This window comes from Bufo bufo, chromosome 3 (genome assembly GCF_905171765.1).
Source record: "Bufo bufo chromosome 3, aBufBuf1.1, whole genome shotgun sequence".
Taxonomy (NCBI): Eukaryota; Metazoa; Chordata; class Amphibia; order Anura; family Bufonidae; genus Bufo; species Bufo bufo.
In genome coordinates, this window is record NC_053391.1 from 98,569,838 (window position 1) to 98,588,706 (window position 18,869).

General features: G+C 46.0%; 1 protein-coding gene across 2 annotated transcripts in view; it reads right to left on the reverse strand.

Annotated features, from left to right (window-relative positions):
• Window positions 1-18,869, reverse strand: part of SSH2 (slingshot protein phosphatase 2) — a 229,781-nt gene that overhangs the window by 34,163 nt on the left and 176,749 nt on the right. The gene's annotated exons all lie outside the window — the stretch shown is intronic.

Genomic DNA, 18,869 nt, shown 5'->3' on the forward strand with positions numbered 1-18,869 from the left:
GGTTACGGCCACATGGTCAGAATCAGGAGTGGAAAGGAGGAGAAAAGTATAAGGCCTCTTTCACACAAGCGTGGCGGATTGGCTCCGGATGCGCTCAGTCAAACTCGCACCATTTTGTAAGCGAGTTCAGTCAGTTTCGTCTGCGATTGCGTTCAGTTTTTTCTCTTGCGGGTGCAATGCGTTTTTCAAGCGCGTGATAAAACTTTGAAGGTTTACAAACAACGTCTCCTAGCAACCATTAGGTTGGGCTGCGGGAAAAACGCAGAATATAGAACATGCTGCGTTTTTCCCGAAATGCAGAACTGATGCACACAGGCACATTGAAATGAATGGGTCAGGATTTAGTGCGGGTGCTATACGTTCACGTCACGCATTGCACCCACGCGGAAAACTCGCTTGTGTGAAAGGGGCCTAAAGGACAGACACAACTTTTTGGAATTCACTCCTGGTTCTGGCTTTAAAAACTGCATCAGGAAACCTGAACATGTGGCTGTACCCTTATACTGATCTGGTTCCTAAGTGGTAGTGCGCGAGTGCAGTGTGCGTAGTGCGCGGGTGCAGTGCGCGTAGTGCGCGGGTGCAGTGCGCGTAGTGCGCGGGTGCAGTGCGCGTAGTGCGCGGGTGCAGTGCGCGTAGTGCGCGGGTGCAGTGCGCGGGTGCAGTGCGCGTAGTGCGCGGGTGCAGTGCGCGTAGTGCGCGGGTGCAGTGCGCGTAGTGCGCGGGTGCAGTGCGCGTAGTGCGCGGGTGCAGTGCGCGTAGTGCGCGGGTGCAGTGCGCGTAGTGCAGTAAAGTGTGCGAGTGCATGTATAATGTGTTAGTGCCATGTTTGTAGTGTGTGATTGTGTGCAGCGTGCATGCATTTCTTCTAAATTAAGCAATCTGCTCAGAAAATGGACTGCTTCCATAGGCAAGCGTGCATGTTGGGAGTCGTAGTTTCACCACTGCTGGAGTGCCAAACGTTGCTGATCCCAGGCCTACATAGTACCCAATAAGAGAGGAAGGAAAGGACATACTGGAATTCAACATGTCCTATCCTTGTTTCAGCCACACTAAGGGCTCATGCACATGAACGTATGGGTTCCGTTTCCGTATTGCGGATCCGCAATAAACGGACACCTTTCCGTGTGCATTCCGCAAATCCGGTGCGGAACGAAAGCACGGAACGGAACCCCACGGAAGCACTACGGAGTGCTTCTGTGGGGTTCCGTTCCGTAAAAAGATAGAACATGTCTTGTCTTTTTGCGGAATGGAGGGATGTGGACCCATTCAAGTTGAATGTGTCTGGATCCGTCCCGGAGGCCTCACGAATGTTCTCAGTGCATTGGGGACCGCAAATTGCGGCCCCAATGAACGGAACACATACGTTCGTGTGAGTGAGCCCTAATAGTGATGGTGAACCTTTTAGAGACAGAGGGCCCAAACTGCAACCCAATACCCACTTATTTTTCGCAAAGTGCCAACACAGCAATTTAACCTAAATACCAATACAGTATGTCTTCCATGTACTTTATCACTTAGCTATAATAGCCTGCCTACATTCAGCGCGCTGCCTGTGCCGTTCATAGTGCGCCTGCGCTGATGGCAGGATAAGTCTAAGGCATATTGGTACACCATAGACTTTTTCCAGTGTGTGGGTGCCCACAGAGAGGGCTCCGAGTGCCGCCTCTGGCACCCGTGCCATAGGTTCGCCACCACTGCCCTATCACCTATATTAGCGAGGCAGAACATTTTTTTTTACTGCGCTTCAGTACAACATTTTATAAGAAAAATAACCTGCAGCCAAAGGTTAATCGACGTAGAGGTTGATGAAGTGTCTGTAAGGTATGGCTACAAGGGACCGTTCCCAGAGCGCGCTGGGACCGGCAGACGGATGAGCGCACTGCAGGCCGAGCTGTGCTGCAGCATGTAAGGTATTCAGGGGGTGCCCTGAACGTGAACCGCATGGCTGGGAGCGGCACAGCTGCCGGGACTGTCACCCTCCTTTCTCTACTAATCACATGGAATCAGTCAGTCTCAGATATGCATCGCATTCACTGGAATCACAGCTACATGAACCGCGGCAGGTGCTGCTACAAGAAAACTATTCACCGGAGCCCTCAAACCAAGAAGAGGCGTCTGAACAGACCCCTGCTGAAAAGATCCTCAGCCTCGTCAATGCACTTCTATTTCTTGACAGACCGGAGTGTTAACCCCTGCATTACCTTTAAAGCTGCTTTATAGGAAAGTCGCATGACAACCCATATGGCCTCCGCTATAGCTCCTAGAAGGCTTGTCACCCAGCTTTCTCAGAATCCAGAATAGCAATTCCACAAATTATAGAACCTGTCCTATTCTTGTCCGTTTTGCAGACAAGAATATGAATATATATATGAAAATTGCGGGATGCACACGGACCACATCCGCGATTTGTGGACCGCAAAATAGATGAGGTCCATGCAGGTCTGTAGGGAAGCTGGGTGAGACGTAATGGCAGCCATAAAGGGTGATCTTCAAGCTGCTCCACTTATGACATGTAATCAAGGAGTTAACGTTACAGGTTTATTTCCCTGTAAATCCTCTTTTCTATGGTTTCACCGTGTACAAAGTAAAAACGCGTTAACGCCAGGGCAATTAGTAGGTATAAAGTGTCAACTTCCCCATTGACAGAAGAACAAATAAAGAACACCACCACCTGGGTTTTGTAATACGGTCTCTTGTGCCAACTCTGCTCCCTTAGCCCTCATTTCAACCCGCGGCAGACGGGCACACACCCAGAAATGATGCTGTTCCGTCACACACTTCAAAAGAAAGAGGAAACCATGTTCATATTGCTAAACGCTGTGAGAAGCTGTAATGATCTGCGGTACAGTATGTGTGAGGCGCCCAACTGGGGAGGAAGTGATGTGGGGTGAAGATAAGAGGCCTCACTGCGGGGGTCCTTCCTTCCACCTGACCCCAGCAATGGGGAAATATCAATTCCCATCAACTACTACCTATACCGAGCATGTCCAGCTACAGATGCCGGACGTTTGGTCATTTAAAGGGAACCTACACTGTTGGGAAATGTGAGCAAAATACAGTACATAAAAAAAACAATAAAACAAACCTTATGGGGGCACGCCCATCTGGGCCGGTGATGACATATCACTAGGATATGCCATTAATGTCAGACAGGTGCGGGTCCTACCTCTGGGACCTGCTCCTATCTCCAAAACGGGAGTGAAGGGTGAGCACGTTGCGCATGCGCAGCTATTTTCTATTCACTGCGATGGGAGTTCTGAGAACCCATAGCGGTGAACGGAGAGGTGGCCGCCCTTGCACGGTGTTCTCAATTTACCAGTTTGGACGTTAAAAAATAAAATAGCCAAGGATGTACATTGGGCAATTTTTGGAAGCCCCATAGCAGTGAATTGAGAGCAAGCTACGCATGTGCAGTGTTCTCTCCTTTTCTTCGGGGCATCGTTCTGGAGAGGGCCCTGAACCTTTCTGACATTGAAAGCATATCCTAGTGATATGCCATCAATGTTCTAACTGGGAATACCCCTCTAAAGAGGAAATGTTCCCATCTGTTTTAATAAGTCCCTGCATTCCTCTATTACTCCTACTGGAAGTTATGAATGAATTACTAGCAGTTTACAACAAAGGTCCAGATAGAGCAGGGATGGCCAACCTGAGGCTCTCCAGCTGTTGCAAAACTACAACTCCCAGCATGCCCAGACTGCCTACAGGTATCAGCCTACAGCAAAGCATGGTGGGAGTTGTAGTTTTACAACAGCTGGAGAGTCACAGGTTGGCCAGCCCTGAGATAGAGGTTACCAGTTGGGGGTGTGCCCTTGCACAGCTTGACACTATCCAATCAGCGCTGCCAGTGACAGACTGTGCAAGGGCACACCCCCAACTGGTAACATCCATTTGGACCCCTCCTTTGCACCACTCCGTTCAAAACCTATGGGACTGCAGGAGGTAGCAGACTACAGAGCTCAGTTATCTCCAGCAGTCCCACAGACATGACTGAAGCGACAGTGCACATACTAGACCTGCCAGGAGCATACCGCTCTCGCGATGGTCCATGTGGGTGGACCCCCACTGACCGAACCGTTCTAAACGGAACAATGAGCTGTAATGGTGGCCGTGTTGGTCACCACTGGGCTTTCCCCAAAAACAAGAAGCTGTATAGAATATGGGGTGTCTCCGATTCGGCTGGTGGGAGTTAATTTAGGTGCTTCTTCCCATGGAGCACCGCCTGAAAAATAGGTCTCCACCTACCGATGAAAAAAACCGTACTCCCCGTCGCTGCCAACTACTGGGCCTCATATTTACAGGTGATTTTTGTGCCAGTCGGTGGCAATGTACGGTTCGCACAGAAATCAAACACTTGCGCTCAGTCCTTCAGGGTCATTTTGTTCAGTGAAGGAATGGAGAAGGTAGCGTGAGAAACCCTCTTTTTGGTTTTCCGCAGAGTGAAGATAAGCAGAGTATCCGCCTGCTTCCTCTCTGAAGGATAACTCTGTTCAGAGCCCTTTTCTGCACCTTTCCTTGGCCTGTGAATCGGGGCTCTTCCGGTGTCGGCAGAGGGTCCTGGACAATGTCAGGGGGGCCCCAGATGGATCTGCAGTAGGATGAGTGAACGCAGCGGATCGGAGACATATGACAGACCTGCACGCGCTCATCTCGCTGGATTATGTAATGTAAAACAAGGCAGCGACGCCTCTTATTCCCATGGATTAAGGATTATTATTTTGTAGGCGATCAATGAAACGTGAGGCTGTGACGGGGAGGCATATACAGCAGTGCGCAGGGGCCTCCAGCGTGGGAACGCGTTCTGTAAAAATGTATATTTGCATGAAACATCTGTGAACCACGGACCTCGGCGTGTGTGCGGGAATTAAAAAGGGGAACTCTGTGCATTAACCCTTTACTCACAGCTAAGCAATGCCCGGACCTCAGTGCCTAGGCATTTATCAAATAATGTATGGGACGGTGAAGACTGGTAGTGAAATTAACCCTTTAATGACCACAAACTGACTGTCGTCGCAGTTTTGGAAGGAGCAGACCGCTTCTGTGACCACACCTGCTCTACCAATGAGCTGTAACGAACAGCTCCGATTCTCTACAACCAGGATCGGAGGCAGCTCCAATCTCAACTGTTCACCCTCGGATTGCTGCAGTCTGTGACCACAGCATAATCAAAGGGAACGTTGCTTTTTCTAGATTTGCAACACAAAAAGGTATATAAAGTACAAAGTGGTTTATAGGTACCATAATACAAAAATAACGTTATGGCTGCTTAAACATGGAGGGGCAAAAACTGAGGAAAAAAATTAACTGTTCATTAAGGGGTAATAAAGTATTTTAGTATTGATGGCCATCCCACAGAACAGGCCATCACTATGTGACTGGCAGGGATCGGACACCCCGCACCCCGACCGATCAGCTGTTCTGCAGTAGCTCTGGAACTACACAGCGCCATCAACTGTATAGTGGAGAGAGCTGGTAACTGCAGCTCTGCTCCTTTTTACTTCAAATCAAAGCTATTCAGGAACAGCTGATCGATGGGGGTGCGGGGTGTTAGATCCCTGCCGATCAGATATTGATTGCCTATCCTGAAGATAGTTCATCAATATTAAAATACTGGAATACCCCTTTAACTACATAAATAAAAATCCATCTAGTAATGCACAGCAAGATGCATCACTGGGGTCTATTGAAAATTTGCAAGTTCACGCTTTCTTTTTTACATAGGGTATACCATGGTGGGGTTTGAGGGCCTCTTTCAGATGTGTGTCCTGTGCGAAAATCACGCACAGTGTGCGAGCGCGATTTCCCGTTATGGACACTGCTCTTTTTGCAGGAGCGCACGGCATTATACTGATTTATAATGCTGTGTGTCTCTGCATGATCTTACTTCTACAGAATTATACTGACAGCGTTATGTCAGTGTAAATGAGTAACTACAGGTCATGCAGAGACACACAGCATTATAAAATCAGTATAAAGTCGTGCGCTCCTGGGAAACGAGAAGCGACCATAACGGGAAAGCACGCTCACACACTGAGCAGGATTTCCGCACAGGACGCGCTCATCTGAAAAAGGCCTAAAAGAGCAGCACAGTGGCCCACATTTAGTCCAGTTGTAGAAATCTTAAGAAATCTTTCATTCATCTTCATTGTAATGGAAGCCACATCAGACATCAAAGGCTGTTGCCCCAGATTAGTCACTACTCCTTCATGAATAGACAATCCGCATCCTCATGAATAGGATCACAGTGCTCCCAGCACAAAATGGCAGCCCGATGCTACGTAATAAACAAGGGACCCGCAAGTGACTCCTTCCCGCTCGGTTACTATTTTTAATACACAAGACATTAAAATATTTCACATTTTCAAACAGGGCCGCCCTTTCACAAAACAGCTGTGGGGTCACAAGGCGAAACATCGCTCTCTGAAACAAAGCAAAGGGTCGGTCATATGATTCAGTACGAGACTTATCCGGGATACGTGACAGATGTGACAAACCATGACTGGAAGACTGATGAACGGTTACATGAAAGAGCTAATTGACTGTTATTTATATTACGTTATCAAAATCGGAGAAAGATTACAGGTTGATAATGGAATATATAACAAGCAGGAAGGGCTGAAAAAAACGTATATCCAGTCAGGCTAAAAGGACGCGACACAAATGGTCATCACCAGCCAACCAAATAAAATGCCAGGTTCTCTCATCTGTTTGCACCATTAGAAATAAGTTACCCTGAAACAAGGCCTCGTTCACACATCCCTTGTCCATTCTTGGCGCAGCGTGCCGGTCAGACTCCACTGGAAGCTGCGGCGGTTGTCAGTCCGTGGGTCAGCTATTTAATGGGGATAACAGAGAGTGGGTCCACAGCGTGACAGAAACCGCCATGTGAACAGGGCCATACAATCGCCGGAAATATAAGCTTGGGGCCTTCCCAGTCAAGTTTAGTTGCAGATTTGTTTTATGCTATAAGATTATGGGACAGCCAGGTGACAACTAAAATGGCCACCTTTAATGCAGGGTCACACGTTGCGGGTCCTCTGAAAATACGCACAAAATCCACAGCAGGAAAAAGCAACACCAAATGGGGCATAGTTTTCGGAGCATTTCGGTGTGGAAATGCTGTGGATTTGGTGCAGATTTCACCCTTTGCATTGCATGGCACAGGCGGAAATGCAACGTAAAAAAGGAAAAATCTCATCCACTTTGCTGCCACTGTAAATGCTGTGGATTTTCCGCCCACAAGTATGCTGCGGCCGATCTGCAGTGTATACGCCACGTGTGTCCCTCCCTCTACAGCTCCCGCTAGACTTGTCGCACCACTTTCCCACACTCATGAATAGGTTTATCATTTTGCACGCTGGATGAAAAACCAAAAACAGTTGAATCCTATCAAAACTGAAGTTTGTCGAGCAGAGAAAACCACTCGGAGTACCTTTTCTGTGCAAAACTAACAACCCAGAACAGTATTTAACTGTATCGTGGCCAGCTGGCAGTCAGCAGGACATTTACGAAGCCGTTCAATGCAAGCGACAGGGCGTCTACTGTAAGCTGAGGGCGAGATTGCCTCAGGTCAATATACTGTCCCCTTCCATATTAGTCAAGTGTAGACAACACTATATTTAGCTGTGGTATGCCCAGAACTTCCCGGCTGAAAAAAGAAGCGAGACCCCTTTGACTTTGTCTGAATTAGGTAATGGACTGTCTTGCTCTCAGGAACGGAGAGGAGATGAATACCGAATAAGTACTGAAAAAGAAATGGATGTGTGGACTGTCTAACATGGCACTCAGGTCCACAGTAAGTCAAACCTACTGTGAAGACCATGGGGCCTACATCACGCGTACACCTTCACAGAAGGCATCGAGGAAAATGTGATCTTGCATCTAAAGGACAAACTTACAATGCATCACGTCTATAGGCAGAACCTCATTTATCAAAGCTGTCTAACAGAAAAAGTGACCTTGTTGACCACAGAAACCCATGAAGAATACGTTGAATGGCATACCTTAGTCTACAATATTCCATACCTTTTTGAGTGGTATACTAGGGCTGCAGCTATCGACTAATTTTGTAACTGAGTATTCTATCAATTAATCCAACAAATAATCAAATACTCTAATAACAAAAAACTAATTAAAAGAATGTTTTTCTTTATAAAAACTCATCTGCCCCCCCAACTGCCCCTCCTAGCCATGTCCCCAGCGCCAGTGAAATGAAATACTTACCTCTCTTGTAGGGGCTATCGCTCCACAGCTCGTCCATCATCTTCTCCCCTGACGTCACACAGAGTCAGGTCATAGTGCACGCTTACGTATGTATTGACGATATGTCAGGAGGAAAGTGCAGCGCAGTGCGGGCCGACGGGTGACTACAGAGCGGTGAGTAATAGCAAGCGCTTCACTCCTGCTCCAAGGTCACATGACACAAACGAATCCTCGATGCAAAAAATTTGCATCAAGGATTTGTTTGTGTCGAATTACTTGATTCGATCGAGTAATCGATTTGATTCAGCCCTATGGTATACTGACATATACCAGCCAGACAGAGGCCAAATGAGCACATTTAGAAGATATGTTGGGACCTTTTGTACATCCCAATCTACAGTGGAATATATCTTTGAAAACAGTGGACCACTGGTGAGCATCAACAATGTTTTTGAAGGTAGTGGTTCATATTCAGGTTAAGTATCCCCTTACAAACCAAAGTACAACGACCTGTAGGTTCTTAGCTTTATTCAAAGAGTGTATAAGTAGAGTAAATCGGCTTCGAGCATCTTCAGATGGTGGTTAAGTGAAAAGCGCTCATGCTTGCCAAAGCCTCATGAAGACAAAAGTCAGTGCTCCGCAACAAAGTCCAATTACCTACATGAATAGAGCATTGTCTTCTTTTTCAGGATCCTTTTAGACCCCTCCACAGACTGATAATTCTGCTAAGCCCTTTGTCACGTTTATAACAGGACCCTAAGAACCTGGAAAAAGAACTATAGATTTCACTGTAAAACTGGTAAAAAAAATAACGTAAGCTCCATAAGTACCCACATTTGGGACAAGGTAACAACTGTAGTGAAGATGGTGATGGTTTTTCCATCATGCTACGATCTCAATATATGAAAATTCATTCAGAACGTCAAATGTGAAAATTCTCCGCCAGCAGCCCCCCCCCCCTTAAATCCGATTTATACAGTTTGCTTGTAAAACAAATTAAGGAGCTTTAGCCATCAAACAGATGTTATCTAGCTGGGTATCTCAAGAACCTTCCCTTCCCCATCACACAACTGAAGGCGTGTGGAGCACTATAAAGCTTCTCCTCTGAATAAATGTAAAGCCGGTCACCAGCCTGCTGAGAACCTTTTATCAAGACATTTAGATCTTAGAACAATGACCGCCAATCAGCTGGAGAGATTTCCCAGAATCTGTATTTCTGAGAAGATCAACCATGTGTTAGGTCAACAGGAGCTCTTAACCGCTGTCATGCTACAACACTTTCACTGCTCAGCTGAATGACAACCCTGACAACAACACTTCTTCACATACATACAGCTGTTCTTTCCATACAGTTCACCTTTTCACCTGCAAAGAGCCTCTTATGTAAAGATAATAGAAATGCAAACAAGTCGTCAAGCTTACTGACCCAAAAAAAAAAAGACTCCACCCGAAGTATGCAATCCTCATTGTACACCAAGTTTGTCCACGAACAGGAGAAAACAACTTTATGTATATATTTTTAAAACAAAATGGATCGGGCACGTTGATCTTCAATAGGTCCTCAGCCCTCAATTGAAATAGTCTGGGAGACCCATTGTGAATGTAAATAATAATGGGAGGAACAATTGTTTGGCCGGCAGCTACTGAAGGTAGTGGTCACCTTTACTCTATGAGGGACTTTCCAAAGTCATTGTTGTCACTTACCCGGAAAGTTGAAGGATGCTTTCACCGACCGCGTTAAAATAAACCATGACCGAGATCATCTTGGTTCAAAATCAAATAGCTGCTTGGACAAGGAGGTGATTTGTAATGTCATAGAGCATCACAAGGGCTTCTCTAATGTAATGCCACATGTGGGTGACTGGATATGAATATTTACTGCTTCTGGGCAAGAATGAATAGCAGCCTACAACCATTGTCCATTGTGTGCTACCACCCGACATGCTTATCATGCACAATTATTGTGTTGCTCAACAGAATCCTTGTGTCAGGTTTGTTTCTCCGCTCACAGAAGAAAACTCTATCAGGTCTAACAATCATAAAACTTTATGAGCATCTGAGCAGTCTACAGGCCAAGTCCCCAGCCTTGGAGAAAACAAAAAATAAACTCTATGGTTAATGGTTAACTTGAGAACAAATTGTGGAGCTGTAGACTTCAGCAACTGCACAGGGAGCCAGCCATGTGGAGAATTACAGGACCAGCTAAGGCCACTTGCTCAGGAGTGGGAAAAGCTCTAAAAAAAGACAAAAGTTGGCCATGCACTTTAGATAGTGGTCCAACAAAAATTTGTTCAGTCCTTCATGCACATGCATGCTTGGGTGAGCGTGCATGTGTTATCACCAGTTTATCTACTTTGAGAACAATGGACTAAGCCTGCTGCGATTTAACATGTCCGCCCTTCTTTCCCCTGAAATCTGATGTTGGCGGAGAGTCGGAATGCCACCATACGTTGGATGGAAGGACCCACCGAAATTGGTGGGTACGGCTGACCTTCGTCTACTGTGTATGGCCACCTTATGACCATGTGCACACACGGCGGACATCTTTTGCTGCTGTAATGTCCTTAAGTCTGCTGCAAAATGTTCATGCCTTACTCTGAGATTTTGCAGTTGGTGTTGATTCAGTGAAAAGAGTAAAAACCACTGGAAATTCCGGAAAATCATACATAATTGTATGTTAAAGGGGTTTTCTGGGATCAGAAAGCTGAAGACCTGTTCTAAGGATAGGTCGCCAATATGAGATGGATGGCGGTCAGACTCTCAGAAGCCAGTCAAGCAGCTGTTTGAAGGGCCTGTGGCACTTGCACACATCTACTTCCTAGTGAGCATACTTCCTGAGAATAGGTCATCGATATTCTAGGTCTGGAAAACCCCGTTAAGTGGATTCAGCACATCCTTTGAGCAGAAACTCTAATTTTTGTGCACAGACCAAGCCTTAATAAGGGGGCTGTTTGAGACAACAAAAAAGGTCTGCTTTTATTTTTTTCAGTACACTGAGCAAAAGTAAATGGGGCTCAGCTGCAATACCCCATAGCCAACTGGCAAGAGTGGCAGACGATTTTTTTTCTAACCTCATACAACTTTTTCTAATACAATACCAATCGCATGCATAATTTTCCGACGCGCTGAAGAATTTGTGTACAGTGACCTAGCAGCCACTTACTGAACTAACATGCATGCTTAGCCTATGGGGTAGATAAAAATAACCTTTACTTATACGACGCCAAAATCTTCTGTAGCTATAGTCTGCACCCCAGTCATCGGATGTTCCCAGCAAAATGACCTCCATAATGTTACCTGTCAGTCAGTTACCCCCTTCTGGGCAATACTTTTGTAAAAACAAAATACTAAAAATGCTCTTGTAGAGCCTGTTATACCGGTTCAGACCAGCAAGGAACCTCACGAAATACTCAAACAGCAGAAAAAAAACAACAAAAAAACAAAAAAAAAAACAAAAACAGAAGAGCATTCGTGCTAATGCTAATCCCAAATACACGAAATCAAGGCAATAAAGGGGCAAGTTCAGGATATTTGGAACTTTTTAGTGGACATTCCCACAATCTATGGTGGACTTAGGGCATGTTCACATCTGTTTTGGAGGCTCTCATAGGGACCTCCATTGCAGATTCGACCAAAACAAACAGGAAAAAAACTAAAACCTTGACACCCGAACGGATCCTATTACAGTCAATGAGGTCTGTTGGTTTCAGTTATGAGCCGAAACCGGCACTTCTGTTATTTTCGTTGTTCTGCTCCTGTAACCGAGCAGAACAATGGAAAAAACGAACGCAGATGTCGGACAACTTCTACCATGCTAGCAGATTTAGGCCAGGTTCATATCTGCGGCAACATTCTGGTTTTCTGTTCCAGTACAGCAACAGAAAAACAAAATCACTTGACCCAGCATATGGAGGACACCTCGAAAGCATAATGGAGTCTGTTGCATGTCCAGTATGCCGTCAGAGGCTCAGCAAACTTCACAGAAAGAATAGGGCTGCATGTAAAATTACAGAAACCACAATGGAGCCTGCTAAACCCCGTTATAATTCAATGAGGTCCATCAAGGATCGGTGGCATCCATCATCAATGGATCAGGCAAATGATTCTGCATCCACCTTTCCATTAAAAGCAGCTGCACGACAAGGGTTTGTGGATATGCCAAAAATGTCTATGATGGAATAAACCCTTTATGGGTCATGTACATTTCTTCACCTGAAGTTCTGCTCCATGCATGTGAACGGGATGGTTCCTATCTATGCACGTTTTTACAAGCCTCATTCAGTTTTTTGGATCAGCAGAAGACATTTTGCCACGTGTGAACATAAACCAGCTGTCCTGAGCTGTCCAGCATGTTAACGTTTCAATGGGTGTCAAATGTAACCAGACCAACCCAGTTCTCCCATGTGAGCCAACAAGTGACGTGTCCTGTGTGACAACTCTCTAGGTAAGCACTGCAGAGGAACAACAGGTGATTAACAGGTCTGCTAGACTTTGCACTTGAGGTAATACTTTCTGTTGGTTTCTGTTCACACGTCTGTGGAGCACCAGATAATACAAAATGCAGACACAGGCTGTATACAGATGAGACACCATATGGGTGAAACCAGAAACTGACGTGGTACCACGTGGTCACATGACGCAAGGGCAGTAGGTCACTGCCATGGCAGTGTCAAACGTAAGAGGCCGGAGAGCCGGGAAAAGGGAAATATACTTCCCTTCGCAGGTCTGCACAGGAAGGTTGCCAAAAAAGAGGCGCACAACCCCTTTAATTCAACATGGCCACCATTACAGCTCCTACAGTGGCAGTTGATCGGACTTCCTAGGCTTCTGAACAGCAAATCTGCCAAATACATAGAGATAAAATAAAGATTTGATGAACTGAAGGTAAGAAGGTGTATGGAGGTGCAGATCAACTGGAAACTACCCCATGGCTACTGTGGACTTCGGACATATTCCGAGCCATCACATTTACCACCGTGACAAAAATAAAAAAACAAATGAATAAAACAGCACAGAGGTCGCCTGAGATGAACATCCAAACTATGCGTGGTCAGGAATGCCGTCCGTCCACCGATTAAATCAAAAGAAAATACTTAATACTGCGAAAACAAGGGGCGGTAATCTTTAGGAACCAGCGTCTCAATAAGCCGAGGAGACTATAGTGGGCCAGGAGAAACTTACATGGGCATCAACAGGTTCAGGTTCCATTACAGTTCTTGAGAGCGCATGTGCCTTAAGAGATTCAACTAAGGGCTCATGCAGACAAGTTGTATTGCGGTTCTGGGCTTCTACAGAGGTGTATGAGCCTCTACCGTACCTCTGTATGCGTCCAATCTCATAGGAGAGGTGTACTCTGTGGAACAGACTCCAAAAGGAATTCACCCTAAGAATCAGCTCTAGTGAAGAACACCTTCTTATATCAGACATGCTCTGATATAGGAGCTCAGAGGCTTTCCAGCTGTCAACGTCATGAGCCCCAGCCGTCACGTATAGCTACTGTCCAAAAGACATCACTGGAACGTTATGGGCCACCTCAATGGCCGGCTTCAGATCTTCATTACTTTGAATAAATGGAAACTAAAAAGAATATCAAAAGGGCGGTCAGGACTGAAAAATTTTCATAAAGTTATTGGCAAGAAACAACCAGTTTAATCTTCAGAGGAAAAGTTGGCATAAGATATTGATGACGTAGATAGTCTTCTAAAGAGGGTGTGCGTCTTGGCCCTCTGCCTGGGCTTACCGGGAACCAAACATGGGTTTCTCTACCATCTCAACATGGCCAAGTCACCACTAAACACCAGCCCGGGTACAATTTCTACATCAGTACATTTTCATGTGCCCTTGAAGAACAAGCTACGTACACAGCAAGGATTTCTATGTAGGCCTGGCCAAAAGGTTGCCACCTAAAATACAATCCCACACAAAGAAAGAGCCCAAACAAAGACAACCAGCAGGTTACCTGGATACTGAATGCAGGCAAGGCCAAGGTAAAGAATAAAGCAGCGCCGTGTGCATTGTCTTCCCAGTCCAGAGAGACAAACAGAAGCCTGCGGTTGGGTAAACCCAGCAATTAGCACAGCTTATTCTCACAGGCCTCAAGTCAAGTCTAGACTACAAAGGGCAACACCTGCAGTCCTATGTAAAGCACAGATTACGAAATCGCCAAGAGTTGTTCCAAGTGGCAAGATCAATTATGCTACATCTGTACAGCTGACCATACACATCAGATACTGTTAAAACTGGTCAACGACCTAATGTGTATGGGGACCTCTCGGTACCTGCCTGATAAAGGATAAGGCTGCTGGATTTCAACATGTCCGATCCTTTTTATTGTCAGGGAGATAAGCTGCCACCAGAGAAGCCTGGCAGTAGCTTATTTCCCACTACCTGTAGATAAGATATGCCAAGGCGAGTATATAGGGGGAGCGAGTAGCTGTAGTAGTATTTTTTATAGATCTACCTCTGGCAGTGTATGTGGACTTCCTGAATTTCCTCTATTATCTGCCAGATATGGATCAGGCTGTTTGATTTCAACATGTCTGATCTTTTTTGTTTTCAGGGAGATAAGCTGCCATCAGAGAAGCCTGGCAGTAGCTAATTCCCGTAGATAAGAGCATATATGTGTGTATGTAGAGGAGAGAGGTGGAATAGAGCAGAGGTAGTATTTTATATATAGATCTTCCTCTGGCAGTGGTTCATCCCACTCCCCTTATGCATGTCCCCATTCAGATCCTCCCTGTAGACTTTCTCACCATAGAGGAAGACAAAGTAACTAACAGAAGAATTCCTGGCTGGTCTGTATATAAACAGGAAGCTGAAGGGAGATAAGACCAGGACAGCGCACCCTGTAAACTCACCAGACTGTCCTGACAAAGGTCAAGTCCTTGAGGAGATCCGGTTATTCTAAGGTGAGACCAAGACACCAGCATGCAGCTCCAGGACATGAGAATCTATTCTTAGTGGATATCACAAAGAACGGTTCCAGGGAACAGATTTACGCTATTAACACCTTATGTTTTAAGGTCAGTGGCTGGGCAGAACGTCTGACAACAAGCCACAGAGGCCACCTCATCTCATGTTCAGTTACAGGTCAATAGCATTAGGCTACTTTCACACTCGCGATTGATGCGGATCCGTCAGGGATCTGCACAAACGCTTCCGTTCAGATAATACAACCGTCTGCATCCGTTAACATTCTGTTTGTATATTCTGTAACATAGCAAAGACGGATCCGTCATAAACTCCATTGAAAGTCAATGGAGGACGGATCCGTTTTCTATTGTGCCAGTGAAAACGGATCCGTCCCCATTGACTTAAATTGTAAGTCAGGACGGATCCGTTTGCCTCCGCATCGTCAGGCAGACACAAGCGGCGTTTTGGTGTCCACGTCCAGAGCGGAATGGAGACTGAACAGAGGCAAACTGATGCATTCTGAGCGGATCCTTATCCATTCAGAATGCATTGGGGATGAACTGATCCGTTTTGGACCGCTTGTTAAAGCCCTGAACGGATCTCACGAACGGAAAGCCAAAACGCCAGTGTGAAAGTAGCCTTAGGCTATGTTCACATCAGCGTTCAGCCTTTCCGTTCTCTTGCTCCGTTATAGGAGCAGGAAAACGGAAAGGACGGATTCGGCTCATAACTGAGCCGAACGGAGCCTACGGACCTCATAGACCCCCATAGACTATAATGGGGTGCGTTAGGTTTCCGCTCAGAAGATGATTTTGGAGCGGAGACAAAAGTCCTGCATGCAGGACTTTTGTCTCCGCTCCAAAATCATCTTCTAAACGGAAACCTAACGGACCCCATTATAGTCTATGGGGGTCTATGAGGTCCGTAGGCTATAACGGAGCAAAAGAACGGAAAGGCTGAACGCTGATGTGAATAGGGCCTTAGATGTGTGTCTATGATCAGCATGTCTGGGCTCAGAGCGGCTACAAATGGAATTTCTCACCCTGGAGGACCTGATTCTTCTGTGCATTACATGGACAGCCTTTTGATTCCAATGGTAACTACAGTATGTGATGCTCACTTTCACCTGTGGTGGCGCTGTGGGGAAGTGGAACACTTCACTGGCTGATCCAGCAGATCATAAGTGATCACTGGGGATCCCGGCAGTGGGACACCCCGAGATCACATTGTAGTGGCCTCACATATTCGATAAATGTTGGCTAAACACAGTGGGACCAGCCAACTGTCTAGAGTTTGGGCGTCCCAACGAACCCCCCACCAAGACAACTGATGTTTTGAGAAAGAATAGCTGGACATGTAGGATTTCAACATGCCCTATCCTTTTGTTCTCAAGGATGATCGGCTGCCAATAGGGCATTCTGATGGTGTACGATAGGGGTATGCGACCTTTAACACACCTCCCAGCATGCACATCTGCTTGGCTACCCTTGTAATCCCCACATAAATGAATGGCGATTCAGATAGTACAGCTGGAGCGCCAGAGATCGCCGAGAGATCCTGATGTACACATCCTGTTGTAGAAACAGGATGTCCCATCATATGGCCGCTGCAAAAATCCAGTAGCCATAGAGGCGCGGCAGCTTAAAATGTGAACGGATTATAGGATTTCCAAAACCGGTAGTAGTTCAAGTCATTTCATCAACATTGATATAGTGACCCAATCGTTTGGACGATTCCTTTTTGCTAGAAGAGGACCTGTGACCTTGCATGGCATGTCTGTTATAGCAAATACTCATCCCTCATAAAATAATTATAATAATTATAATAACGCTGCATCATGCTGTTCCTCTGTTATTCCTCCTAGAAATGTGTTCATAAAATTTCGAACTCTGTGTTATTTTGTGTGTTCCTGCAAAGTCTGACACTGGCTGCACTGATTGGACACTGGGGATATGTGCTGGGACACCCCCCACCTGATGATAAATACACATTTGTAATAGGAATAACAGAGGACAGAATGCATGGTTCTCAGAAGGAATGCTGCTCAACTTTTATATTATGGGGAATACAATGAGTTACTAAAACAGATACGTCAGGAATGGTGACCACGTTAAGGGGTCCTCTAACAAGAAGGAATTGTCTGAACCTGAGCCACACTATTTATGCCGGTGGCACGACACGAACTACATATACCAGTTCTGGAAATCCAATTTTCCTTCCAGGTTTTAAAGGGAACCGGTCATCAGGATTGTGTGTATAGAGCTGAGGACATGGGCTGCTAGATGGCCGCTAGCACATCCACAATACCCAGTCCCCATAGCTCTGTGTGCTTTTATTGTGTAAAAAAAACCGATTTGATGCATATGCAAATTAACCTGAGATGAGTCCTGTCCCTGATTCTTCTCACGTACAGGACTTATCTCTGGTTAATTTTCATATGTATCAAATCAGTTTTTTTACACAATAAAAGCACACAGAGCTATGGGGACTGGGTATTGCGGACGTGCTAGCGGCCATCTAGCAACCCATGTCCTAAGCTCTATACCCCAAATCCCGGTGACAGGTTCCCTTTAAGCTGCCGCACCTCCATGGCTCCTTGACGCTTGCAGCAGTGGCCATACAGCAGGACATCCTGTTTCCAGGATGATGTCAGGAAGAGCGGTCACAATCGGCTTCTTCCATTTATGAAGAGACCGTGCGGAAAAGTGTGACAGCACAGGAGTGAATACTGCCGAGAAGCCCACCGCACCACACAAACCTGTGCAAGAGGCTGCCGGACAAGTCACAGAAGACCCTCAAGTGCCCTCTGCCCATAAAGTACAGAAAACAGAATCACTGCATATGAAGCGCCGCCATCCAGGCTACATGACACATACACAGAAGAGATGGCGCGTTTAGTCAGGGCTTCTGTCCTACAAGACTCAGCTGTGTGCAAGACAGAAACAAATAGACCCATTGAGAAGATTTCGGCATCAATAGAAGCTTGTGGTGAGATTCCCTGAAGTGGGCACGAGGTCCTGTACAAGACCTATTGTCTTATGTATGAAACTATGTGCCCCCGGGGACAAGCTCCCTGGGACGTCACATTAGGCGGGAGAGTAAGGAAATTATACATAATGAGACCCCCGGCGGCAGCTGCACCATCCCTCCTGCACATCATTACAGTTCAGCACCTCTCCATTATCTGCTGTCTGCAATTCCAGCTTCCTCCACTAGTAGACAAGGCACAGTCCCTTTAAATCCTTTACACGACCAGTAATTCACTTGCTTTTTTCTTTTACTGTCAAGAACCCTGACCCCATAGCATGGTACAGCACACATGGACAAAAGGAGCAACCAGGGAGAGAGATCCCAGCAGAACAATCACTGGTCCCCGGTCCTAGGGACTGAGCTAGGTCTCCAGCACCTGAAAAGCTTTAGTTGCAAACCAGATCAAGAAATCAAACTACTAATGAACAATCAACCAGATTAGCAACCTGACCCCAGAAGATCAAACCAGTGATGACCACAGCAAAGCACTAACAAGCTACTGATGACCGAACCACAATGACCAGATCAATCATCACCAAACTAGACCACTAAACAAACTGGCTATGACCAAAGTAAATCACCAACCTGATCACTAACCACACCACTAATGGACAACCCAAGCTAACCAGATCACTGACCAGACCAGTGATGACCACAGTAAATCACCAACCAGATCACTAACAAACTACTGATGAGCAAACCGCAATAACCAGATCACTGATCAC